A 26680-nucleotide genomic window follows, 5' to 3' on the forward strand; every position below is an offset into this window, starting at 1 on the left:
CAAGACGGTTTCAATATTTATGGTCAGGAGTAATGCTTTATAGGCTTAGGACTAACTAAAAAAAGTCCTGTGTCAGTTGCTGATGGGATACAGGGATTTTTACATCCTGCGTTTCATATTCAAAATACACGTTTTGCTGCAAAGCCTTGTATCCAAGTCACACGGGGGCTTAACAGCAATAATGACTTCTGGACAGAAGTTTACAGTTTACAGGCACTTTCACGTTTTTTTCTCACTGATCCCTTGCAGCAAACATCCTGGGCCTTGAGTATATTGTCCCCACTTGACAGATGAGGAGACTGAGGCCCAGTGCAGAGAGGTGGTTTCTGGAGGTCATGCAGGTCTCCAGGGCAGGGATCTGGATCGTTGGGTACACTGCCATGTCTTCAGCACCATGGACAGTGCTAACCCCCCACAGTAGGCTCTCAGTGTTGTTATTGGCTAAGTCAAGGAATGCACTCATCCCGTTACCCTACCACACTGAGTTCCAGATGTGGGCCCTGAGTGTGCCCTGGCAGACTGTGGATACGCTAGGCCTCCGCCTGCCTCGATCCCCTGCTCGGCCCCATTCCTGCACCCTGAAACTTCCACCTACTGCCCAGCAAGGGAGGGAGTTGGACACTGAGGGCCATACACATGCGTCGGGAGGACATGGTTGAGAGCTCAGACTCTGAACTGAAACCAGAGCTGGGCCACCTTGCCACCTCAATGTGTGATCTTGGGCAGGTGACTTAGTCTCCCTGGACCTCAGTTTTATCATTTGGAAAATGGGTCAGTAACGGGATGTTTCTCACAGGGCCTTGGTGAGACCTGAACAAGAGAATGCAGGTGAAGTGCAAGCTTCAGGTAGATGCAGCATAAACTCTTCGTTGTTTCCGTCCCTCCTGAGCAAAGTGCATTCTAGAAGCAGAAACGCAGTGGAGGCAGCTGGAGGGATGAGGCTGCAGAATGGGCGGGCCCAGCTGGGTGGTGGTGGTTTGTAGAGCCAGGGACACCAGCAAGTACTCTGGGGAGGAGGCATGCAGGGCGTAGTCCCCTGACCTTTGTCCTCAGTGGGACTAGCTCCGTTCTGCTCAGGTGTCAGCGACCTCCCTCCCACTCAGTGTTCTCTGTAGCTTTTGGAGCTTCCCCCATTGCAGGGCTTATCTGGGTTTCAGAGGGAGCCATGATGTGGTCATGTCCATGGACCTGGCCTAGTTTAATTCCTGAATGAGACCCGGGCCAGGGGAAAGGAATGGGCAGATCCCCTCTCAGCCCTGCCTGGCCACGTGCCTGCTGGGCAGCCCTGAGAAGGTCATTACTCCCCTGTGCCTCAGTGTCTTCACCTAAAAAATGGGGCCACACACTTGCTTTGGAGGGCTGTCATGAGGATTGAATAAGGCATTGCAGCTGGGATTCTGCTTAAGCTTGTGGGTCCTGAGAGACCTCTCGAGTTTGGATCCTGGCTCTGCTCTTCCCAGCCATATGGCCTTGGGCATGTTCTGTCTGCTCTCTGAGCCTCAGTTTTCTCATCTATCAAAGGGAGCTGATATTGGGAGAGTTCAGTGAGGCAGTGGGTGATCTGGGCTCATCATAGGGCCTGGCGTGGGGTAAATGCATAACACACGCAGCTGTTGCTGTGATGGTGATTTTATGAACACATTAAATCTAAAGTGCCTGGCACAGAGTAGACGGCTCAGTTGATGAGACTCTTTTCTTTTCTTTCTTTTCTTTTTTTTTGAGACAGAGTTTCGTTCTTGTTGCCTAGGCTGGAGTGCAATGGTGCCATCTCGGCTCACCACAACCTCTGCCTCCCGGGCTCAGGCGATTCTCCTGCTTCAGCCTCTCGAGTAGCTGGGATTACAGGCATGTGCCACCATGCCCAGCTAATTTTGTATTTTTAGTAGAGATGGGGTTTCTCCATTTTGGTCAGGCTGGTCTCGAACTCCCAACCTCAGGTGATCCACTCACCTTGGCCTCCCAAAATGCTGGGATTACAGGCATGAGCCACTGTGCCCGACTCTTTTTTTCTTTTTTCTTTTTTTGGAGTCTCTCTGGAGTACAGTGGTGTCATCTCGGTTCACTGCAACCTCAGCCTCCCAGGTTCAAGCAGTACTCCTGCCTCCTGGGTTCACACCATTCTCCTGCCTCAGCCTCCTGAGTAGCTGGGACTACCGGCGTACGCCACCATTCCCAGCTAATTTTTGTATTTTTAGTAGAGACTGGGTTTCACCATGTTGGCCAGGATGGTCTCAATCTCTTGACCTCGTGATCCACCCGCCTCGGCCTCCCAAAGTGCTGCAATCACAGGCGTGAGCCATGCAGCCGGCCGGTGGTAGCTTTAATTACTACTATTAATATCATCCAAAGAGGACTTCCGCTTTTTAAAATCGTGCATTTAAAAGTTAGAATTTAGTTCTTTGAAATTTGTTTTAAAAGAAAAGCGGATTTTAAAAGTGTATAGGTTTGTTTCTTTGATCTCTCTTAAGAAGAAGGATTTCACACCTTTCGGAGTGTGCACGATGCAAATGAAGATCCGAGAGCTCGCGGAAGGCCGTTTGGAGCTAATTCTGGGCTGGTTTGACAGCCACGACACTGAAGGGGAAGCATCGAGCTGACAAAGCGAGGCTTTCTTTGGTAACATCCCAACCTCTCAAAATAGTCACTTTCCAAACTAACATTTGTCATGTTGGTGTTTGAAAGAAGTTTTTTGTTCATTGATCCAACCATGCACCGCACCCCCTTAAAACTCTGCAGAGGTTCCCTCCTGTGTCCTGGGTGAGTCCAGGCACTGCTCCTGTGGTCAAGGCTTCTGGGAGGGACCCCGTGGTCCCTACTGAGCCTGGCTCCACCCCTCCCCTTTGTCTGTCTGAGGCTTCGGGGCAGTTGTCACACTGTTGGATGTTTTCCCGCCTCCGTGCCTTTCTTGTGTGGGCTGCTCCTGCCGGAGTGCGGATCCCGTCTGCCGAGGGAGCTGCTGTCCACTGTGGATACCTGTCTCTGTGATCACCTCCCCATATTTTTCTTTTTTTCTTTCTTTCTTTTTTTTGAAACGGAGTCTTTTTCTGTTGCCCAGGCTGGAGTGCAGTGGTACGATCTCGGCTCACTGTGACCTCTGCCTCCCAGGTTCAAGCGATTCTCCTGCCTCAGCCTCCCTGGTAGCCGGGATTACAGGCGTGTGCCACCACACTTGGCTAATTTTTGTATTTTTAGTAGAGGTGGGGTTTCACCATATTGGCCAGGCTGGTCTTGGACTTCTGACATTAGGTGATCCACCTGCCTTAGCCTCCCAAAGTGTTGGGATTACAGGCGTGAACCAGTGCGCCCAGCTAATCACTCCCTTTTATCAACTTTGTGGAAACTCTCATACTCCTGGCCAGGGAAAGGAAACAGCACTGCTGCCTGTTCTGTAGAACTCAATACCCTCCCCACTGCTGCTCCCCGGCTGCCTGTGCGTGTCTCCCTCCATAATCCTAGGCCACAGAAGAAGGGATTAGAGGGGGCTGACCAAAACTTACTAGGGCCAAGAAAGAGAACTGGGGAATGGGGAAATGAATAAACAGAGGGGGGCAAGATGATTTTATTTTAGTGTATCCTAACATTCAAAATGTTTATTTAGCCTTAAAACACTTGGCTTTACGAATACGTATTTTATTATTTTTTTTTTGAGACAGAGTCTTGTTTTGTCTCCCAGGCTGGAGTGCAGTGGCATGATCACAGCTCACTGCAGCCTTGACTTCCCGGGCTTCAGCAACCCTCCCACCTCAGCTTCCCAAGTAGCTGGGACCACAGGCACATTCCACCACACCTGGCTAATTTTTTTATTTTTTGTACAGTCGAGGTTTCCCTGTGTTTCCCAGGCTGGTCTCAAACTTCTGGGCTCAAGCAATCCTCCTTTTTCAACCTCCCCAAGTGCCAGGATTAAGGGTGTGAGCCACCATACCCAGCCATAAATATTTTAAAAATTTTTAAAAAAGGAACTTTTAGTCTTACTCATTTTTTTTTTTTTTTTTTTTTTTTTTTTTTTGAGACGTGGAGTCTTGCTCTGTTCGCCCCAGGCGGTTGGAGTGCGCAGTGGCACAGTCTCAGCTCACTGCAAGCTCCGCCTCCCGCGGTTCAAGTGATTCCCTGGCCTCAGGCTCCCGAGTAGCTGGGACTACAGGCGCCTGCCACCACGCCCAGCTAATGTTTTATTTTATTTTATTTATTTATTTTTATATTTTTAGTGGAGACAGGGTTTCACCATGTTAGCCAGGGTGGTCTCGATCTCCTGACCTCGTGATCCGTCCATCTCGGCCTCCTAAAGTGCTGGGATTACAGGCATGAGCCACCATGCCTGGTCCAGGATTCTAAGATTTTAAAAGCTGCATTGCTAGAACTCTCAGAGCTCTAAGAGCCTACAGTTCTGCCTGCTCACCCTTCTACTTGTCTAGGATCCAGGTTCCCCAGATTATTTATTTAAATTGTGGTGAAATACACATGACATTGATCATTTTAGCCTTTTAAAAGTGTATAGTTCAGTGGCATTAAGACCATTCACATTGTTGTACGAACATCACTGCCTTTCCTCTCTAGAACATTTTTTGTCTTCCCAAATGGAATGATCCATTAAACAACTTCTTCCTCCCTCCTCTCCCCAGCCCCCGGCATCCACCATTCTACTTTCTTTTTTTAAATTTAAATATTTATTTATTTCTTTATTGAGACAGAGTCTCGCTCTGTTAGCCAGGCTGGAGTGCAGTGGCACGATCTAGGCCCACTGCAACCTCTGCCTCTCAGGTTCAAGCAATTCTCCTGACTCAGCCTCCCAAGTAGCTGGGATTACAGGCGCCCACCACCATACCTGGCTAATTTTGTATTTTAATAGAGGGGGTTTCATCATGTTGGCCGGGCTAGTCTCGAACTCCTGACCTCAGGTGATCCACCGTCCTTGGCCTCCCAAAGTACTGGGATTACAGGCGTGAACCACCGCTCCCAGCCTATTTTCTTCTTTTTAGAGACAGGGTCTCACTCTGTTGCCAAGGCTGGAGTGCAGTGGTGTTCTTGGTTCGTTGCAGCCTTGATCTCATGGGCTCAAGCAATCCTCCCACCTCAGCCTCCTGAGTAGCTGGGACTATAGGTGTGTGCCACCACATCCAGCTTATTTTTTGAATTTTTGTAGAGACAAGGTCTCACTATGTTTCCCAGGCTGGTCTTGAACTCCTGGCTTCAAGGGATCCTCCCGCCTTGGCCTCCCAAAGTTCTTCATCTTAAAGGAACACCAGAATTATTAAGGAATAGGGCTCCATCATGGTTCACTGTAGCCTCAACTTTCCAGGCTCAGGTGATCTTCCCACTTCAGCCTCCTGAGTAGCTGGGACTACCAGTGCACACCATCACACCTAGCTAATTTTTGTATTTTTAGTGGAGATGGGGTTTTGCCACATTGCTCAGGCTGGTCTTGAACTCCTGACCTCAGGTGATCCACTTGCCTCAGCTTCCCAAAGTGCTGGGATTGAGACATATATTTCTGTTCTCTCGCATCTTATGGAACGTTTGTATTCAGATTCTTCAAGTGCATTTTCTGCATTGATACCGTGTTAGTTTGATAGGGCTTCCCTGACCGAGTACCAGAGACTGGGAGGCTCAAACAATAGAAACCTATTGTCTCCCAGTTCTGGAGGCCAGAATCTGAGGTTGAGATGTTGGCAGGTTGGTTTCTTTTGAGGCCTCTCTCCTTGCCTTGCAGACGGCTGTCTTCTCACTGTGTCCTCGTATGGGCTTCTCTGCCTCTCTGGGCCTTCATGATGTCCTTTTTTTTTTTTTCTTTTTTTTTTTGAGATGAAGTCTTACTCTGTCACCCAGGCTGGAGCACAGTAGTGTGATGTCGGCCCACAGCAGCCTCTGTCCCGGGGTTCAAGCGATTCTTCTGCCTCAGCCTCCAGAGTAGCTGGGATTACAGGTGCCCGCTACCACGCCCAGCTAGTATTTGTAGTTTTAGTAGAGATGGGGTTTCACCATGTTAACCAGGCTGGTCTCAAACTCCTGACCTCAGGTGGTCCACCCATCTCGGTCTCCCAAAGTGCTGGGATTACAGGCATGAGCCACTGTGCCAGGGCAATGTCCTCTTGTTACAGGGACACCAGTCACTAAATTAGAGCCCACTCATATGACCTCATTTTACCTGAATTAACTCACTAAGGGTCCTGTCTCCGAATGCCATCCCATTCTGAGGTACTAGGGATTAAGACTTCAACATGTTCATTTTGCAGAGGGGGACACAATTTTTAGCCTATAACAGGTGAAACTGCCATCACTAGAGCTATTTTCTGTTTCCGACATATTTTTCAGAGCATTTTCCAATCTGTTGCAGGAAGCTCTAGAAACCCATTGATAATCTCAGCACAAGAACTTCTCAGTGTAATTGCTCCATGTTGAATGATCAGCTATCAGCATTACTGTTGATTCTTTGAAGATAATGTGTGCTTTCCTCCGCCGCAATTGCTTGAAAGTGTCTTGTCTTTGGTTTCCAGCACTTTGACTATTATATTAATTTCCTGAGGCTGCAGTAACAAGTTATCACAAGCTTCTTGGTTTAAGATAACAGAAATGGGCCAGGCGCGGTGGCTCACGCCTGTGATCCTAGCACTTTGGGAGGCCGAGGTGGGTGGATCACGAGGTCAGGAGATCGAGACCATCCTAGTTAATACGGTGAAACTCTGTCTCTACTAAAAATACAAAAAAATTAGCCAGGCATGGTGGCGGGCACCTGTAGTCCCAGCTACTCAGGAGGCTGAGGCAGGAGAATGGCGTGAACCCGGGAGGCGGAGCTTGCAGTGAGCTGAGATTGTGCCACTGCACTCCAGCCTGGGCGACAGAGTGAGACTCCATCTCCAAATAAATACATACATACATACATACATACATACATACATACATACATACATAAAAACAGAAAGATAAGGTATCCTTTCACTGCTCTGGGGGTCAGAAATCTGACATTCAGGTGTCAGCAGGGCTGTGTTCCTTCTGGAGGCTCTGGAGAGGGAGAGGAAGCAGGGAATCCTTCCTTGCCTCTTGCAGCTTGTGGTGGCTGTTGGCAATCTTTGGCTTCCTTGATTTGTGGCCACAGGATCATGTTTATCTGTGAATAGAGGCAGTTTTATTTCTTCCTTTCCGTTCTGTATGCTTTTATTTCTTTTTCATGCTTCACTGTCCTGGCTAGAACCTCAAGCTGAATAGACATGGTAAGAGTGGACCTCCTTGTTTTCTGACCGATCTTAGGAGGAAGACTTTCATTCCTTCACTATTAAGTATGATGTTAGCTGTGGGATTTGTAATATGTATGTATTTATTTGTTTATTTAGAGACAGGATCTCATTATATTGCCTAGGCTGGCCTTGAAAGCTTGGGCTTAGGCGATTCTCCTGCCTCAGCCTCCCAAACAGCTAGGGCTGCAGCTGTGCATCACCATGCCTAGCTCACTGAGGAACCTTCAGAGATTCTCCTTGTCAGGTTGAGAAGGTCCCTTCTCTTCCCAGTTTGTTACGTGTTTTTTGTTTTGTTTAGAGACAGTGTCTTGCCCTGTCACCCAGGCTGGAGTGCAAGGGTGCAATTTTGGCTCACTGCAACCTCTGCCTCCCAGGTTCAAGCGATTCTCATGACTCAACCTCCCAAGCAGCTGAGATTACAGATGTGCAGCACAATGCCTGGCTGATTTTTGTATTTTTAGTAGAGACAGAGTTTTCACCATGTTGGCCAGGCTGGTCTTAAACTCCTGGCCTCAAATGATCCATCCCCCTCAGCCTCCCAAAGTGCTGGGATTACAGGTGTGAGCCACTGCACCCGGCCAAGAGTGTGTGTGTGTGTGTGTGTGTGTGTGTGTGTGTGTGTGTGTCTAAATCATGAAAGGGTGTTTTATTTTGTCAAATGCTTTTCTGTGTCTGTCGAGATGAGCATGTTTTCCCCCTTATTACGGTGTATTACATTAATTGTTGTTGTATGTTGAACCGACCTTACATTCCTGAGTTCAATCCCGTTTGGTGATGGTGTATAATCCCTTTTTATATGGTGTCTAATCCTTTGTGATTGCTTGATTTGACTTGCTAGTATTTTTTTGAGGATTTTGCGCCTATATTCAGAAGGAATATAGGTCTGTGGTTTTCTTTTCTTGTGATAGCTTTGTCTGGTTTTGATGTGAAAGCCTCCTAGACTGAGCTGGAAAGTGTTTTCTCCTCTTTTGCTTTTTGGAAGAGTTTGTCAAGGACTGGTGCTCATTCTTGAAATGTTTCATACAAATCACCAGTGAAGCCATCTGTTGCTGAGCTTTTTATCATTATAAAATATTCTTCCTTTTCTCTAGTAACAATTTTTGTCTTCAAATCTATTTTTTCTGATGCTGGTATAGCGACTACAGCTCTCTTTTGGCGTCTGGATACTGTTTGTATATCTTTTCCACTCTTTTACTTTCAACCCACTTGTTTCTTTGGATCTGAAGTGTGTCTTTTATAAACAACATATAATTGGATTTGTAAAAAATTAAAATTTTAATCTCTGCCTTCTTTTGACTGGAGTGTTTAAGCATGTTATATTTAATATAACTACTGACAAAGTAGGATTTATATCTGCCATTTTGCTTTCTGTTCTCTATATATCTTATATATTTTTTGTCCACCTTTTCTTCTATTATTGCCTTCTTTTATGTTAAATAGATATGTTCTAGTTCACTATTTTAATTTCATTTATTTTACTATATTGAAAAATTTTGTTAGTTGTTGCCCTGGGGATTATAATTAATTTTTTTTTACCTTATAACAATCTAGTTTTGCTTAATGGCAACCTGATTTCATAAATATACAAAAACCATGCTCTAATGTGGAGTTCCATGCCCTCCCCCCTCCTTGATGCTATTATTGTCATACAAATTACATTTTTGTGCATTATAAGCTCATTAACACAGTTTTGTAACTACAGTCATGTGCTGTGTGTAATGATGTTTCTGTCAATGACAGACCATATATACTACAGTGGTCCCATAAGATTACAACACTGTAATTTTACTTACTTTTCTATGTTTAGATACACTAATACTTACCATTGTGTTACGATTGCCTGGAGTATTCAGTACAATAATGTGCTGTACAGGTTTGTAGCCTGTGAGTGATGGGCTGTACCGTATAGCTTTGGTATGTAGCAGGCTGTACGATCTAGGTTTGCGTAAGTACACTTGATGCTCTTTGTCAAATATCAAAATCACCTAACAGTGCATTTCTCAGAGTACATCTCTGTCATTAACAGTCCATGACTGTATTCCTTAGTGTAGTTATCTTTTAAACTGGATAGGAGAACAAAAGAGTTACAAACAGAAATACAATTGTACTCTTTTTCCTTTTTTTTTTTGAGACAGAGTCTTGCTCTGTCTTGACTCACTGCAACCTCTGACTCCCTGGTTCAAGCGATTCTCCTGCCTCAGCCTCCCTAGTAGCTGGGATTACAGGCATGTGCCACCACACCCAGCTAATTTTATTTTTAGTAGAGACGGGGGTTCACCATGTTGGCCAGGCTGGTCTCAATCTCCTGACCTCGTGATCTGCCTGCCTCAGCCTCCCAAAGTGCTGGAATTACAGGCTTGAGCCACCGTGCCTGGCCTGTACTGTCTTTTATATTTACCTGTGTAGTTACCTTTACCAGTGCTATTTCTTCATATGGATTTGAGTTGCCTTCTGGTGCCCTTTCATTTCAGTCTGAAAGAGTCCATTCAGTATTTTTTGTAGGGAGTGTCTGCTAGTGACAGATTCAGTTTGTTTTTGTTTATCTGGGAATGACTTAATTTCTCCATTTTTAAAGGATAGTTTTGTTGGATGTAGAATTGCTGGTTGACAGTTCTTCCCAGCGTTTGTGTATCCCACTGCCTTCTGGTTATCATGGTTCCTGATGAGAAGTCAGCTGTTATTGAGGATTATTTGTGTGTGATGAGTGATTGTCTGCTTTCTGACAGTTTGATTATGATGTGTTTCGGTGTGGACGTCTTTGAGTTTATCATGTTTGGAGTTACTTGAACTTCTTGGATGTGTAGATTAATGTTTTTCATCAAGTTTGCGTAGGTTTTGCTATTGTTTCTTTTTTCTTTTTCTTTTCTTTTCTTTTTCTTTTCTTTTTTTTGAGACAGAGTCTTAATCTGTCACCAGGCTGGAGTGCAGTGGCACAATCTTGGCTCATTGCAACCTCTGCCTCCCAGGTTCAGGCAATTCTTGTGCCTCAGCCTCCCAAGTAGCTGGGACTACAGGTGCACAGTGCACACCACGACACCCAGCTAATTTTTGTGTTTTTAGTAGAGATGGGGTTTTGCCATGATGGGGTGTTGCCAGGCTGGTCTTGAACTCCTGGCTTCAAGTAATCCACCCCCCTCAGTTTCCCAAAGTGCTGGGATTACAGGCGTGAGCTATTGTTTGGAAATACAGCTATTGTTTCTTTAATTACTCTTTCTGTCCCCTCTCACTTTTCCTTCTGTAGCTCCTCTTTTCACACACATTAATGCACCCAATGGTGTCCCACAGGTCTCTGAGGCTCTGTTCATTTTTCCTCATTCTTTTTCCTTTCTGTTCCTCAAACTGGATGGTTTCAACAGATCTGTCTTCAGATTTGCTCATTCTTTCTTCTGCCAGCTTGAAACTGCTGTGGAGACCCTCTAATGAAAATGTCATTTCAGGTATTTTACTTTTCAACTCCAGAACTGGATTCTTTTTTACAGTTATATCTCCTTATTGATAGTCTTTATTTGTGAACACATCATTCTCATAATGTTCTTGAATTCTTTAGACAGTCTAGTTCTTTGAACATATTTCTAATAGCTGATTTAAAGGCATTATTTAGTTATGTCCACCATCTGGGTTTCCTCAAGGACAATTTCTATTGACTTCTCTTTTCCTTGTCTAAGGACAATACATTCTTGTTTCTTTGTGTGTCTCATTTTAAAAAATACTAGATGTTGTTGTGGACAGGCGTGGTGGTTCACGCCTGTAATCCCAGCACTTTGGAAGCCTGAGGCAAGTGGATCACAAGGTCAAGAGATCGAGACCATCCTGGCCAACATGGTGAAACCCCGACTCTACTAAAAATACAAACATTAGCCGGGTGTGGTGGCGGGTGCCTGTAGTCCCAGCTCTTCAGGAGGCTGAGGCAGGAGTATCGCTTGAACCTGGGAGGCAGAGGTTGCAGTGAGCCGAGATTGCACCACTGCTCTCTAGCCTGGTGGCAAAGTGAGACTCCATCTAAAAAAAAAAAAAAAAAAAAACCCCAAAAAACAAAACAAAACCAAAACAAAACAAAAAATGGATTTTTGTGTGTTTGTTTGTTGTTTTTTAGAGACAGGATCTCACTCTGTCTCACTGCATCCAGGTTGGAGTGCAGTGGCACGATCTTGGCTCACTGCAATATCCGTCTCCTGGGTTCAAGTGATTCTCCTGCCTCAGCCTCCTGAGTAGCTAAGACCACAGGTGAGCACCACCACACTTAAGACTGTGGCTGTTTTAAATAATATAATTTGCTGACTGTGGGCATCAGATCCCCGCCTGGCACCAAGGTTTGTTGTTGTTAGTTTGGTGAATGTCCTGGAAACTCTGTGGTGTTTGTATTCTCCATCACGTGTGGCTACTAAAGTCTCTGCTTGGTTAGCTTAGTTGTCAGCTGATGACTGGTCAGAGATTTCCTTACATGCCTTGAACTGATAAGTCTCCCATCATTTGCTGAGGGGCTCCCAACCACTGTTTTGGGGCACATCCTCAACACCCTAGCATTTTACAAAAACCTTCGCTTCTTGCATGTGCAGAGCCTCAAGGTCATTCTGAGGTAAGTGATGAGGGCCCCTTTCCTGGGCACACGCACAGCCCTGCACATGAGCATGATCCTCTAGATGCCGTGTGGATGCCTCATTCTCCAGATTTTCATTTTAAGTTTCTTGGCTGGCCTCTTGTTTGCCCTAACTGGTATGACCTCCTTGGGAAGCTATGATGTTAGACAACTGCTGCTGATTGTTTTTAACAAATACTTTGGGGATAGGACTTTCCTCATTGAGCAAGCTCTGAGTCAGGTCAAATAAAGACAAGTCCTGGCTGGGTACAGTGGCACACACCTGTAATCCTAGCACTTTGGTAGGCTGAGATGGGAGGAACATTTGAGGCCAGGAGTTTGAGACCAGCCTGGGCAATATAGTGAGACCTCATCTCTAAAAAAGACAAGTTCTACAAATGAGGCTTTATATGCCAAATAGTGAAAGGGACTTTCTTGGGAGTCTCAAAGCTATTTTTCCCCCTCCAGTGACTGCTAGGCTGGTAATTTTCACAGCTGCAATTGTTCTGAGACTGCTGATTTTCAGGCTGCTATAGGCTTGCGAAGAGCAGGCTGAGAAAAGGCCAAGTTAGAATGCTGCACAACTCAGCTCTTTTTCTTGCATATATGCTCCTCGGATTGTTGGTTAATTTCCAGCATTTTAAAAAAGTAGATTTTGACAACTTTTGCCAGTGTTGTTGTTGACTTTGTGGAGGAGCGTGTGCTCAAAGATCCTTAATCCTGATCCTCAAAGTGCTTCTCTGTATTGCTTCTTTGTTTATAACAGCCACAAAGTCTTGCTCAGAGTATTACATTGCTTAAAATAAAGTCATTGAGAGCTGCTCATAACAGGAGAGATATCGTAAAGACTCAAATGTATGGCAACACTCTTTACTTTTGTTTTTTTGAGAAATATTTCATGAAAAAACCTGAGAATATATGTCTAAGTGGTTGTGACTGAGGGAAAACCATGGGCTTCAGCATCAGATGCACCCAGGTTCAAATTCCCACTTCTTCGCCGATCCGTTGTGGAGTTCCTTAACTTTATGAGCCTTGATTTCTTCATCTGCCAAATAGTAATATTGCCTGTTTTGTGGGACTGTTGCGAGGGTGAGAAATAGAGCACAAGGGAGGTGGCTGAGATTCTCAGCAGGTGGCAACAGTGATGTCATTAGCAGTTGCCTGACCTATCCAGGTGAGGTGCTCAGCTGGATCGCTTGCCTTTGAACCTGGTACCAGCGTCATTCCAGCACTCAGACCCTCAGAGTCTCGGATGAATCAGCCAGCTTTGATTTTCCACCTGCTCTGTCTTTCCATCAGTCTTAATCGTGGCCCAGTTTGCTTTGGTTGTAGGTTTTGAGCAACAGGCAGAGCAAGTGAGAGGTCAGGGTGGCCCTAGACAGAGTTGGGAAGTAGATGAGAAGCACCTGGCTTTGCAGATGCTTCTTTTTATTTAATCAGCATTTTATTTACATTCAGGTAATATGTGCACTGTAAGTCACAGAGTGCTACAAGGCTTATGCTCAAGATAGCAGTCCCCTCCTGAGGCCTGGTTCCCACTCCCAGTGCAGCTCTAGAGCTGCTTCCCTTGTTTCTTTTTTTTAATTTTTTATTTTATTTATTTATTTTTTTTGAGACGGAGTCTGGCTCTGTCGCCCGGGCTGGAGTGCAGTGGCCGGATCTCAGCTCACTGCAAGCTCCGCCTCCCGGGTTTACGCCATTCTCCTGCCTCAGCCTCCCGAGTAGCTGGGACTACAGGCGCCCGCCACCTCGCCCGGCCAGTTTTTTGTATTTTTTAGTAGAGACGGGGTTTCACCGTGTTAGCCAGGATGGTCTCGATCTCCTGACCTCGTGATCCGCCCGTCTGGGCCTCCCAAAGTGCTGGGATTACAGGCTTGAGCCACCGCGCCCGGCCTTCCCTTGTTTCTTGAAGGAACAACCTGGGATTGCTATGTTTTGATTTTTCAGTTTAGACATTACTTTTAGATTTCTTACAATGGGAAATGAAGATTTAGAGATTTAGCTTCCCCACTGACATATGCATCTTTTCACCTGTTAGTATTCCTATCACAATTTTTGGTTGAATATTCATTATATGACATTATTTATTTTTATTTTTATTTTTTTTTTGAGACAGAGTCTTGTTCTGTTGCCCAGGCTGGAGTGCAGTGGCGCGATCTCGGCTCACTGCAAGCTCTGCCTCCCGGGTTTACGCCATTCTCCTGCCTCAGCCTCCTGAGTAGCTGGGACTACAGGCGCCTGCCACCGTGCCTGGCTAATTTTTTTGTATTTTTAGTAGAGACGGGGTTTCACAATGTTAGCCAGGATGGTCTCGATCTTCTGACCTTGTGATCCGCCCGCCTCGGCCTCCGAAAGTGCTGGGATTACAGGCGTGAGCCACTGCGCCTGGCTGACATTATTTTTTAAAGTAGTTAATGATTTTGTTTGTTTGCTTATATTTTCATGTGCCCATCATAGCTCATCGTCACATCTTCTGCAGAGCTTTAAATGCCCCTCTGTAGTGTGGTGAGATGTGCTAGGTCATCTGTCCTCTTGTTTTTCTTGGAGGCTTTGGGTCTTGGTTTATTCCCTCGTTTTGGTGGAGCACACCTTCCAGTAGCTCTCTGACAAAGTGCACAAGAGATAAATATCTGGCAGACTTGCATGTCAGAAAAGATCTTTATTCTGTCCTGTCTTAACTAATAGTTTATCTAGGCATAGAATTCTGGGTTGCAAATGATTTTCCCCTAGAATTTGGAAGGCATTTTTCCATTTTTGTTTTTTCAGTGTCACTATTGAAAACTCCACGGCTGTTGGGATTTCTCATCCTTTATATATAACCTATTGGGTTTCTGGAGAATGTACTTAATGTGGGTCTTTTTTTCATTTATTTTTTTCTGAGTACTCTCTTAATGGAAAAATTTTGTCCTTTAATTTAGGAACTTTTCTCATTTCCAGTTTTTTCTTCCATCTCTTTCTCTGATTTCTCTTTCTGTAACTTGTATACTCATATCTTGGGCTTATGATGTTTTTTTTGTTTTTTTTTTTTAAGAGACAGGATCTCGCTCTGTCACCCAGGCCGGAGTGCAGTGGTGCAGTCATAGGTCACTGAAAATTTGAATTCCTGAGCTCAAGCTGTCCTCCCACCTCAGCCTCTCAAAGTGCTGGGATTACAGATGGGAGCCACTGCAGCCAGCCTGATTTTTAAATCTTTTCTCACCTGTTATTTACTTCATTGTCTTCTTTATTTTAGTCTCTGGGAGGTTTCTTTGACTTCATCTTCCTACTTTTGGCCAAATTAAAAAATATCCTGCTATGTTTTTATTTCTTTTGTAAAAGCACCTGCTAAAATTTCATGGGTGCAATATTTTATTATCTCAACAAAGGTGTCAATGATATGGTTAAAAACAAGCATTTTCCTGCCTCAGCCTTCTTTCCTCTGATTTCCTTTTCTTGTTTGATTTGGCCTCTGACTGTTTTCACTGTGGGGGATTTTTCTTTTTTTCTTTTTTCTTTTTTTTTTTCTTTCTTTTTTTTTGAGACAGAGTTTTGCTCTACTGCCCAGGCTGGAGTGCAGTGGCGTGATCTTGACTGACTACAACCTCTGCCTCCCAGGTTCAAGTGATTCTCCTGCCTCAGTCTCCTGAGTAGCTGGGATTATGGGCACCTGCCACCATGCCTGGCTAATTTTTGTATTTTTAATAGAGACAGCATTTTGCCATGTTGGCCAGGCTGGTCTTGAATTCCTGATCTCAGGTGATTCACCTGCCTCAGCCTCCCAAAGTGCTGGGATTACAGGTGTGAGCCACTGCGTCCGGCCTTCACTGTGGGGTTTTCCCAGAGGCCTGATGACACTGCATTTGTGTATATGAATTGAACATCTGAAAGCTGTTGGTTAGCTCTGTGTGCATGTGTGTGTGCGTGTGTGTGTGTGTGTGTGTGGTGGGGGTAGGGGGATGTGATCATGTGGCCCTGGCCATGTCTTTGGGCAACCCCTATATGGATATCTGTGGGTTTTTCCTCCTGGATCTGTTTTTCTCCGCAGTTTTTCCTTTCCAAGTCTGGCTTCCAGATTTGATAGCTTAGTGAGTCTGGAGGCTGGGACCCCAGGGTTCATCCCCTGGCCTCAGTATTCCCTAAATGGGGCTCTATGGAGTTTTTGTGTGCCCCTGGGAGTGCTCCCCACTTCTGTAGGGATGAGAGGCAAAGGGCATGGCTGCTGGATGGGTGCAAGGTGGGAGGAGCCCGGGTCTCACCTGCTTCTCATATAGGGTCTAAGTCAGACTGCAGCTCTTGGGCTTCTAGTCCCTGAGACCCCCTTGGGATCTGGCCACAGCTCACCTCGCTTCCTGTAGCTCCACAGTCCTCTTACCCACTCCCATGACTTTGGTTTTAGTTTTCTTTGCTCAGCTAAGCCAGTCCACCCATCCATCTCTTTCCAGCTTCCAAACCTGTCCTTGGCAGGCCATGCCTTTTCCTTCCTTTATCGCCAATTTCATGGGATGTCAGCCACAAGCGGAGACAAACATGGGCATTCAGAATCCCATCCTGTACAAGGGCCTTTTGGGTCCCACCATCTGACCCTGTTAACACCCTCCGTAGGCACCCCACCCCAGCACCACATACACACCTGCCTGGAGGGTCTCAGAGAATTGAAAGGGCTCTTGGAGGTCAGGACCTTTATGTCACGTCTTCATGGAACACATAGGGAAACTGAGGCACGAGGATGAGAAGGGCCTCACCACCCCAGGTCGCATGGTGAGATAGTAGAGAGCTGAGTCAACTCTCGGGCCAGGGCTCTCCCACAGCCTCGTGGGGCAGCTCCGTGGCATGGGCCTTGATGTCATAAACTCTTGATGTCTGCTGAGTGAGCAGAGACCATGACAGTTTGGATGCTGCCACCTGACGGGCTCACCTCATCCTAACAGTGTTGGTTACCATCGTGGGCCATCTGTTTGGCCTCTGGGGACATCCTGTAGCCGATCACGTAGAAGACCTTTGTTGAGTCATGTGACCTCCCTGGCCCTTGCCAGTGTCGTAAGGGATGATGGAACCTCATGGATTCAGTGGCTGTGTATTGAGTGTCTACTTGTCGCCAAGCCCCGTGCTGGGGGTAGAGTGCTGAACCAGGCGGGGGACCTTGAAGGGGCTCTCAGGCTGCTGGGGAAGCAGACAAATCAATCCACAGTGATAGCACAGCCTGGTCAGGGCCATGAGAGGCACGTCCCCGGGTGCTTGTTGGGGAGCATCCATCATCCTACTAGGGCTGAGTGAAGAGAAGGGGCTCTTGGAAGCTGTCCTGGAGGAAGCGGCCTTTAGGTTGGCTGAAAAAGAGCAAGTAGAATTGGAGTTGACTCAGAAAGCAGGGCGGGAAGAGGATCCCGGGGTGTGGAACAGCAGATGCAGATGCCAAGAGGCCGTAAGCACCCAGAGGGGTACAGGGTCGGAGGAGGAGGGCTGAGGTCAGAGCACTGCAGGAAGTGTGGTAGCCCCTGGCTGGGGAAGCTAGGGGCCACCAGGGGCCTTTTGTGCACATCTCTGGGCACGTGTGTTCTTCCGGACTGTGACTTCTGAGGAGGTTCCCACAAAGTCCTGCTAGCTACAGGCCGCCTTGATTTTGGGGGAAAAAAACACAGAAAACTTTCGGCCTGAAGTCATATGTGCTTTGCAGTAGCGGTGGAAACAAGCAGTTGAAGATGATTAGGACTGAATGTTCCTGTTTTTAAAACATTTCCCAGGAAAAACAAATGTTTAAAAGTTAAACATTTTGGCTATTAAGATGGAACAGAAGAAAAATCACATTTGCCTTTTAAATCCAGGCACCAGAGCTGAGTCTCGAATCCAGCAGCCTCCCGTGCAGGACCCGTGGAGGCTGGATGAGGCCAGGGGGTCTGCAGCTCATTGGGGTCTGCCGTCCTAGGATGTCTGTTCTATCTGGGGAGTCGTGGCACCGAGCTCTGGGCAGGCAGACCTGGGTTCCAGAGCTGCTATGTGGCCCCAGGCAGGTGACCTGACCTTCCAGAATCTCTGTTCTCATCTCCAACTTCGCAGCTCACATTTCTGGGCTGTGCCGTATGTTGCGGCATTAATCTTCCTGAATAGCCCCAAAATGCAATGAAAATGGCTAACATCCAGGTTACATTAACCTTGCCTTTTATTTTCTGTATTCTGATGCTTTGACATCTGCGGGCCTTGCTGAGCCAAGGGGATTGTCCCTCCCAGGGTTAATCAGTTCCCAGATACAGCAAATAACTACACAAGCCCAACCACTCCACAGTCCACGGTAAAGTGGATAGGGCCACTATCCACCTGCCCTGATCACCCCAGGGGCAGTGCCAGATAGTTAGGGACAGCCCCTGTGTCCCAGAGCCTGCCAGAATTATTCGAACTAGACAGTCCTAAGTCTCTTTCCCTTGCCTTGCCCGACCCTTCCTTTGGAAAACAGAAAACAGGCTCCTGCCCATGTTTCCCCCTCACCCCCAACCTCCTGACCGTCCCTGGTGCTTCCCTGTCTGACCAGGCATGGTGGAGCGTGACTCGCGTTTTTAGAGAACTGTGAGTGTAAGCCTCCTTTGTGACAGTCATTTCTGTGTCCATGTGTCTTATCGAACCTGCTTAAAAACAAATCCCTGCAGAAGTAGAGGTACAGCGTGGGGCTCACGTGTCTTCACCAGCTTGATCATTGTAAGTACTCTGTGGGGAAGCATAAACATGTGTGTTTTACAAATGGGGACACTGAAGCTCAGGGAAGTGAGGGTTCTCATTCTGGCCAGAGAGCCAGTGGGAGGTAGAGATGGGAGTCAGGCTACCCAGCCTGTACCCTTACCCACTCTGCTGCACTGCCTGTCATCTCTGTCATGGGGAAAATGGCCCGTGTCTGCTAGGGGCGTCTGGAAGCATCGAATGCATGTTGCTGGTCGCAGTGCCTGGACAGGGCGCTCAGTGCAGGGTAGCAGAATTCAGCTTCTGCAGGCTGCAGGTGCAGCCCTGCACTGTGTTCCCCTGAACTCAGCCTTGGCTGTTGGCCCAGACATCTTGACTCCAGAGCTCTCCTGCCTGTTCAGGTTACACACAGAATTCCCTTTCTCTGCATGGTCAGCCACGGTCCTCTGTGTGTGCTTGGCCGTGTGATGCTATTCCTGTCGTTCATGTACCGAAGTGCACCAAGACCCCACGGTGGTTCACAGCTGACTCTCGCAGCTTGCTCCATCCCAGTGTGTTTCTAGACCATGCGCCATACCAGGAAGTCTGCTAATGTGAATCTCCTAGACATCGGCAAGTGTTTAAACACAGAACTGTCAAAGACGTACTAAAAATGCAATCAGAGATCGTTATGCCGTCTCTTTATTCCATCCCCCTCTGCTGTGTTCTGCGAGATGGGAATGGGCGGAAGAAGCCATAAGTGGGCATTTTCCTGACTGTCACTGCATTTAGAGAACACTAAAACTCCGCCGGGCTCAATACTTCGCTCCGGGAATGGCATCGATGGTGGAGAAGCTTGCACATATCTTGTTGAATTTAACAGATTATGCAGTTTGGAGGCAGCACTTTCTGTTAAATGGGATGGGTAAGTGTTAGCGATAAAGAATTGTAACCTTTTGGAGGGAGATTCATCTTGGAAGCACAAAAAGCAGAGACTTCCATGTGCGTCCCCCTCTGCCCCGTGTGGCAGCCGTGCTTGCTGCGGTGTGGAATCTGTGTGTGGATGCACAGCTATTTGAATACACGTAAGTGGCAAATGAAAAGTTAAAACAATAGAGCCATCCTCTAGTGCTCTCCTGGTTAATACTTAAACATCTTTTCACCAAGAAATCCATGGCTAGCAAATGCCAGGATCTTGAATGATCTGGCTGGGGGAAAAAGGAGGCATTTGGGGAAGATGGCTTGAATATTTTCATGGAGAATACGAATGTGTAGCGTTGCTCCCCAGCTCTGAAAAGCAAGAGGAGGTAGGACTGGTTTTGGCATCAAGGACCTGGTGCTTGTGGCAGAGGCGGGGAGATCAGCATCCTCGCCCACCTAGCAGAGCCCGACTGGCGTGTCTCCAGTTTCAGGGTCTGACCGGTGCCACAAGTCCCTGCTCCGCTCTTCCGAGATGCTCTCATACCCTTCCAGCCCCCTAAACTGTCTACTCATCAGGCATGTCCTACCAGAGGCTGGTTATTGTTCGGACATCTCTGAGGCAGGAGACCAGGGTTCAAGTCCTAGCCCTACACTGTCTTGCTGTGTGACCTTGGACAAGTCTCTTCCCCTTTCTGAGCTCCAGTTTCCTCCTGTCCAGTGAGCGGCATGGATTAGGAGATCTGCGAGCCTCTTTGTGGTGTCTGGTTCATGACTGTGTCCCCAGCGGAGCCTCGCCGGGGTCTGGAACGTGGGAACATTGGGCTCATGTTTAATCAGGGTTCATGAAGAGCTGACCAGGGCTGGGGGCTTTGCAGTGGATCCAACTTCAGGGAAGAAAGTGGGCATTCAGCCTAAGGGGCATTCAGGATAGGCTCAGTGGATTCTTAGCTTCCGTTGGGTTGATGAGGGGAGGTGGATAAGAAAAGGCATTTGGACCCATCTGTGCCCTTGCTGAGCCTTACCAAGGCAAGCACAGCCCCCAGCACCCTCACTGCTGTCTACCGTGCCCAGCCCAGGGCTGCTGTGTGGAGACGCGTTTTCTTTCGGCTTCCCCAGGTTGTATCCATCTTTGGCTCAGGGGGTCACGTTATGTTCTGGTCTCCAGGGTTGGTGCTGCCTAATCTCTTTCCACTCCTGCTTGGAGAACAGTTGCTTTCCCAAGGTTCAGGTGCTTCTGGTGGCTTCTCAGGCAGCTCTCCTCAGGGCCATGGGGAAGCATCCCTGTGTGTCAGCCATCTTATCTGCTGCAGGGAGGAACAGCAGCAGGAAAGGGCAAAGAGAACAACATCCATTTCCTCTGTGTTCAGTGCAGGCATTAGGCGGAAGAGTTTGTATTCATCTAATTTTTCCCCATAAAGTCCCTGCAAATCAATTAGTTGGCTGAGGTCCCCAAAACACTCCCCTCATTCACTGTTTAGATGGAGGGTTGTGATGAAACTAAGCAAGAGAGCCTCTCATGATTGGTCACTGGGAATTTTATCCATGTTCGGGTTGGTAAGAACTGCAGGGTGATGTGAACACTGGAAAACTAATGCAGCCTTAGGCTCTAACAATAGAGGTAGCAGCCCTAGAACAGAGCAGGAGACTCCTCCTCCCCACTCTGTGATGGTCAGGCCATGCCGGAACTTCCGTTCTTTGTCCCCCGTACCCACCTGCAAGAGAGCAGGTTTAATTGGAGAAGATTCAGAGATGGACAATCAAGATTGTGGGTAAGGAGGGTGAGTCTGAAAAAAATGTCCTACCAGGGACAGTTGGAGGAAACATTTGAGGAAAAGGGACGACACGGAGGTCAGTTGGTGTAAAGGAGACAGTCAGACCCAGCTAAGGATGGATTGATTGATAAATGCATCCATCCACCCATCTGTCAGTTCATCTATCCACCCATCTATGTATGCATCTATGTATCCATCTATCTATAAACCATCTATGCATCCATCTGTCTATATATGCATCTGTATATTCATACATATATAAAGCATCCATCCATCCACCCATCCATCCATTAAACCATCCATCCATCCATCCATCCATCCATCCATCCATCTATATGTGCATCCATATATCCATACATATATAAAGCATCCATCCACCCACCCATCCATTCATCCATAAACCATCCATCCATCCATCCATTCATCCATCTCTATATACATCTATATATCCATACACATATAAAGCATCCATCCATCCATAAGCCATCCATCTATCCATTCATCCATCCATGTATGCATCTATATATCCATCCATCTACGAAGCACCCATTCATCCACTCATCCATCCGTCTATCTATAAACCATCCATTCATCCATCCATCTATAAACCATCCATCCATGTGTGCATCTATATATTCATCCATCTATAAACCATCCATTCATTCATCCATGCATGCATCCATCTATCCATGTGTGCATCCATATCTATAAACCATTCATCCATCCATGCATCCATCCATCCATCTACAAAGCACCCATTCATCCACTCAATCTATCCGTCTATCTATAAACCATCCATTCATCCATCCATCCATCCATCCATCCATCCATCCATCCATCCATCCATCTATAAACCATCCATCCATGTGTGCATCTATATATCCATCCATCTATAAACCATCCATTCATTCATCCATGCATGCATCCATCTATCCATGTGTGCATCCATATCTATAAACCATTCATCCATCCATGCATCCATCCATCCATCTACAAAGCACCCATTCATCCACTCAATCTATCCGTCTATCTATAAACCATCCATTCATCCATCCATCCATCCATCCATCCATCCATCCATCCATCCATCCATCTATAAACCATCCATCCATGTGTGCATCTATATATCCATCTATAAACCATCCATTCATTCATCCATGCATGCATCCATCTATCCATGTGTGCATCCATAGCTATAAACCATCCATGCATCCATCCATCCATTTACAAAGCACCCATTCATCCACTCATCCATCTGTCTATCTATAAACCATCCGTTCATCCATCCACCCATCCATCCATCTATAAACCATCCATCCATGTGTGCATCTATATATCCATCCATCTATAAACCATCCATTCATCCATCCATGCATGCATCTGTCTATCCATGTGTGCATCCATGTCTATAAACCATTCATCCATCCATGCATGCATCCATCTATCCATGTGTGCATCCATAGCTATAAACCATCCATGCATCCATCCATCCATCTACAAAGCACCCATTCATCCACTCATCCATCTGTCTGTCTATAAACCATCCGTTCATCCATCCATCCATCCATCTATCTATAAACCATCCATCCATGTGTGCATCTATATATCCATCCATCTATAAACCATCCATTCATCCATCCATGCATGCATCTGTCTATCCATGTGTGCATCCATGTCTATAAACCATTCATCCATCCATGCATGCATCCATCTATCCATGTGTGCATCCATAGCTATAAACCATCCATGCATCCATCCATCCATCTACAAAGCACCCATTCATCCACTCATCCATCTGTCTGTCTATAAACCATCCGTTCATCCATCCATCCATCCATCTATCTATAAACCATCCATCCATGTGTGCATCTATATATCCATCCATCTATAAACCATCCATTCATCCATCCATGCATGCATCTGTCTATCCATGTGTGCATCCATATCTATAAACCATTCATCCATGCATGCATGCATGCATGCATCCATCCATCCATCCACTGAGAGTCAGGGTAGCATGATGGTGCAGAGTGCACCTCAGGATACTGCCATAGGGTCTACCAAATGTCCATTGTCCTCTGTAATTGTCAGTCATTTTGCTATTGATTTGTGTGATCTTATGCAACCTCTCCCTGGGCCTCAGTTTTCTCTGATGTAACCTGGGGATAGTAACAGTTAAGTGTCTGTGAAGGTTATGCACAGCTGGTGAACTGCCAAGTCCAGGTGGACATCCACAGGCATACTCGTGACTTTGGACTCAGAGGGATGTGGTGCTGGACAGTTTCTGTGTCATAAGTGGATGTCCCTTTGCCTCCAAGCCATGGAACAGACAGTGTTTGAGGGTGTCACCCCAGCAGGTGGTGGCTCCTGCCCTGCTGCCCAGCTTTATGTACAGGAGCTTGGCCTTGTGCCCCATCCACCCTTTTCTGGGAGGGAAGAAGCCTCAGTCATCCGCTGCTGAGGTGAGAAGAGGAGGGGAGAGCTGACAGCTTCTGTGCCCCGCCCAACCCCCAGTAGTCGGGAGCTGCAGAAATAAATGGAACTGTACAGTTGGAGTAATTTGCTAATTTGCTTAAGTAACACCTCCAGTCCAAGACATGACGTAAATACCTGAGTGCGGGCTCCACATCCCCAGCTTGGGCGGCAGGATGGATGGGTGATCTGAAGTGGAAATGCGGTGAATCAGAGCCGAAGGCAGTGATGGTGGCCACCCCTGACCTGAGCTGGGGGTTCTGGCTGCCTCCTTGCTGCAGTGTGTTTGGGGAGGGGCTCGATGAGGGGTTGCACACTGACTCTGGGTCTGCTGGCCTTGGAGGAGTCTGAGGCACCCGTCCAGAGGTGTGGGGTCAGCTGGACCAGCGTCCCCTCCACAGCCGTGGGGCCTGGGTGGGTTTCCCAGCCTTTGAGCCTCATTCTCCTCAGCTGCAAAGAGGAGATAATAGAACCAAGTACCTTGGGGGTGCTCTAGGGAAATGAGAGCTCAGCTCTCCACCAGGGGCCCGGAAGTGGCCATCTTTCCTGCTGTGTCCTCCCCGGCCCACCGCCAGCTGCTCAGGCCCACGCAGTCCTCTTCCCTTCTCTCCGCAGTCTGAGCCTCACCGGAGAGGGCTTCTCCATACCATGCCTGGTTGCACTGTGGGGCTGTGGGCGGCTTCATTCGCCAGACTCCTGCTGGGGCCTGCTAGGGACAGAGCTGGGGGAAGCAAACACGTCTGCCTCCATGTTCTTGGAGCTCTCCCAAGAGCACAGCAAGCAGAGCTCCCAGCACTCCTGGGCCAGGGTGGGCCCTGATGAACAAGAGGAGGGTCGGGGAGGTGGAAGGGGCTTGGAGAATCTCATCCCAGCAGCCTGATTGGAAGAACCTCAGACCAGGGCCAGGCTGTTCCCTTCACGTGCCCAGGGACAGAAACCCAAATGCCTGTTAGGAGTGGGCAGTACCTTCAAATGAATGAAGCGGACGAGGTGTGAGACGGTAGGGACAGGTGGGGACTGGGGCCAGCTGGATGCATTCATCCTGTCCAAGGGGACACAGACACTCAGCACTTCCTGACTGGACTGGGATGGCCAGAGGTTAAATTGTATTTATTCCTTTATGTTTAGAAAACAGAAGTAATGAAGTGTTATTAGGAATGTCTCAGATTTTTTATGTTGGCAACAAGTTCAAGTTTTAAAAAAAAAGTTGTGCCAAACAAAATATGTCTGTGGGTGGGTCTGGTCTGCCTGCTTCTAGTTTGCAAACTGCGGCCCAGGGAAGCTCTTTGGTTTTTTTGAATATCAAAAGTTTTGTACATTGATTATCTTCTATAATATCAGAACAGTCCTGCAAGGTAGCTGTTACTTTTCTCATTTTACAGGTGAGGAAACTGAGGCACAGGGAAGCTAAGTCGTACAGCTTGTTGGTGGCACAGTGGGTCTGGGATCTAGGCTGCTGGAGCTGAGATTCTGTGGCCTGCTATGTACCAGTGGCCCCCCACCCTGGAGTTGATAAATCCTGAAGAAGAAAGAGCAGTGCTCTCTCAAACCTGTAAAGCAGTCTGGGGTGGTCGGTGAGTCAGCTATGAGTAGATTGGGATTTTCTTCCTGTTTTGCAGAAAACTTCTGTCTCACCTCAGGGCTCCCTTTCTCACTGCCCTGGCCTACCCTCCCTGGCCAGGCTGGGAACTGGTCATTTGCTGTGGCCATAGGGCATGTGGTTAGACAGACGGCGTAGGTCTTATCTAGCTGGGAGTAGAGAAGAAGCTTATGAAGGGGCTCTGGACTCTTCTATTTCATTGCAATTAGGATATAATAATGGCTGTAGTTATAGGACATGCGCTGCGGTAAACCTCACTCTGCCCTTCCCGGGAGCTCACATAAGGGATGGGGAGGCGAGCTCTTCCTAGAGTGCTTCCTGAGAGCTGTGTGTGATGGCACATCTTCTGAGTCTCAGCCCATATTGCGAGCATCCGTTTCCAATAAGAAAACCAATCCTTAGTATTTGGAGCAGAGGCATTTCTGGAGTTCGGTTCCCCATGGAATGCTCACACAGCGGGAGAGGTAGAGGTTTTGGTCCTGGCGGAAAAGGCTCTGCTGTTCCTGGGTTGCTGTGTTGTCCCAGGGGACAGAGCATGGTGCCCGTGCTGCTGGGCATTGCCCAGGAGGGTGAGGAGTGAAGGGGGTGTCAGGGAAGGGGCTCAATGGAGCCTGACGGCCAGAGGAGTGTTTGAGCACCTTGCCTTGTGTGTGACTTAGCAGATGAAGGTCATGGTCTCCCAGGGATAGAGGGGATGCCTCACGAGGTGTTGGTCTGTTAGCCACAGTTACTGCTTTGTGAACTGGTTGTGAAATGTCACCATTTTCCTGTCTGGGCCCCCATCTCCCCAAGGCCCCTGTGCTGTGCTGGTGCCTTCATATGCTACTTGCCTGACCCACCAGGGCACTCTCCGCCCAGGAGGGGCCGGGAGAAAGGCTTGGGTCTCCAAGTGCACTTTCAACATTTCATTTTTTATCTAAATCAGGGCTTACAGGTACCATCTGGACTCTCCAGGCCCATGAAAGCCCAGCAGCTGAGGCTGGTGGGGACTGGGGAGTCAGGGGCCCCAGCCTGGGGTCAGGCTGGCTCTCAGATGGAGTAGGGGGCACAGGGGCGAGTGGCATTTACTGAGACCGAAGAGCCGTGGTGGTCTTTTTTTTTGTTTTGTTTTGTTTTTGTTTTTTTTTTTTTTGAGACGGAGTCTCGCTCTGTCGCCCAGGCTGGAGTACAGTGGCCGGATGTCAGCTCACTGCAAGCTCCGCCTCCCGGGTTTACGCCATTCTCCTGCCTCAGCCTCCCAAGTAGCTGGGACTACAGGCGCCTGCCACCTCGCCCGGCTAGTTTTTTGTATTTTTTAGTAGAGACAGGGTTTCACCGTGTTAGCCAGGATGGTCTCGATCTCCTGACCTCGTGATCCGCCCGTCTCGGCCTCCCAAAGTGCTGGGATTACGGGCTTGAGCCACCGCGCCCGGCCGAGCCGTGGTGGTCTTGTTCCTGTCCAGAAATCAGCCCCCAGCCAGTCTCCTGGGTGGCAGTGCACACTCCTGCC

At 47.6% G+C, this 26680-nt stretch overlaps 1 protein-coding gene across 2 annotated transcripts in view; it reads left to right on the forward strand.

Annotated features, from left to right (window-relative positions):
• MPPED1 (metallophosphoesterase domain containing 1) overlaps window positions 1-26680 on the forward strand; it is an 89451-nt gene that overhangs the window by 24919 nt on the left and 37852 nt on the right. The gene's annotated exons all lie outside the window — the stretch shown is intronic.

The sequence above is a fragment of the Rhinopithecus bieti genome, unplaced genomic scaffold (assembly GCF_001698545.2).
Source record: "Rhinopithecus bieti isolate Rb0 unplaced genomic scaffold, ASM169854v2 scaffold_33210, whole genome shotgun sequence".
Taxonomy (NCBI): domain Eukaryota; kingdom Metazoa; phylum Chordata; class Mammalia; order Primates; family Cercopithecidae; genus Rhinopithecus; species Rhinopithecus bieti.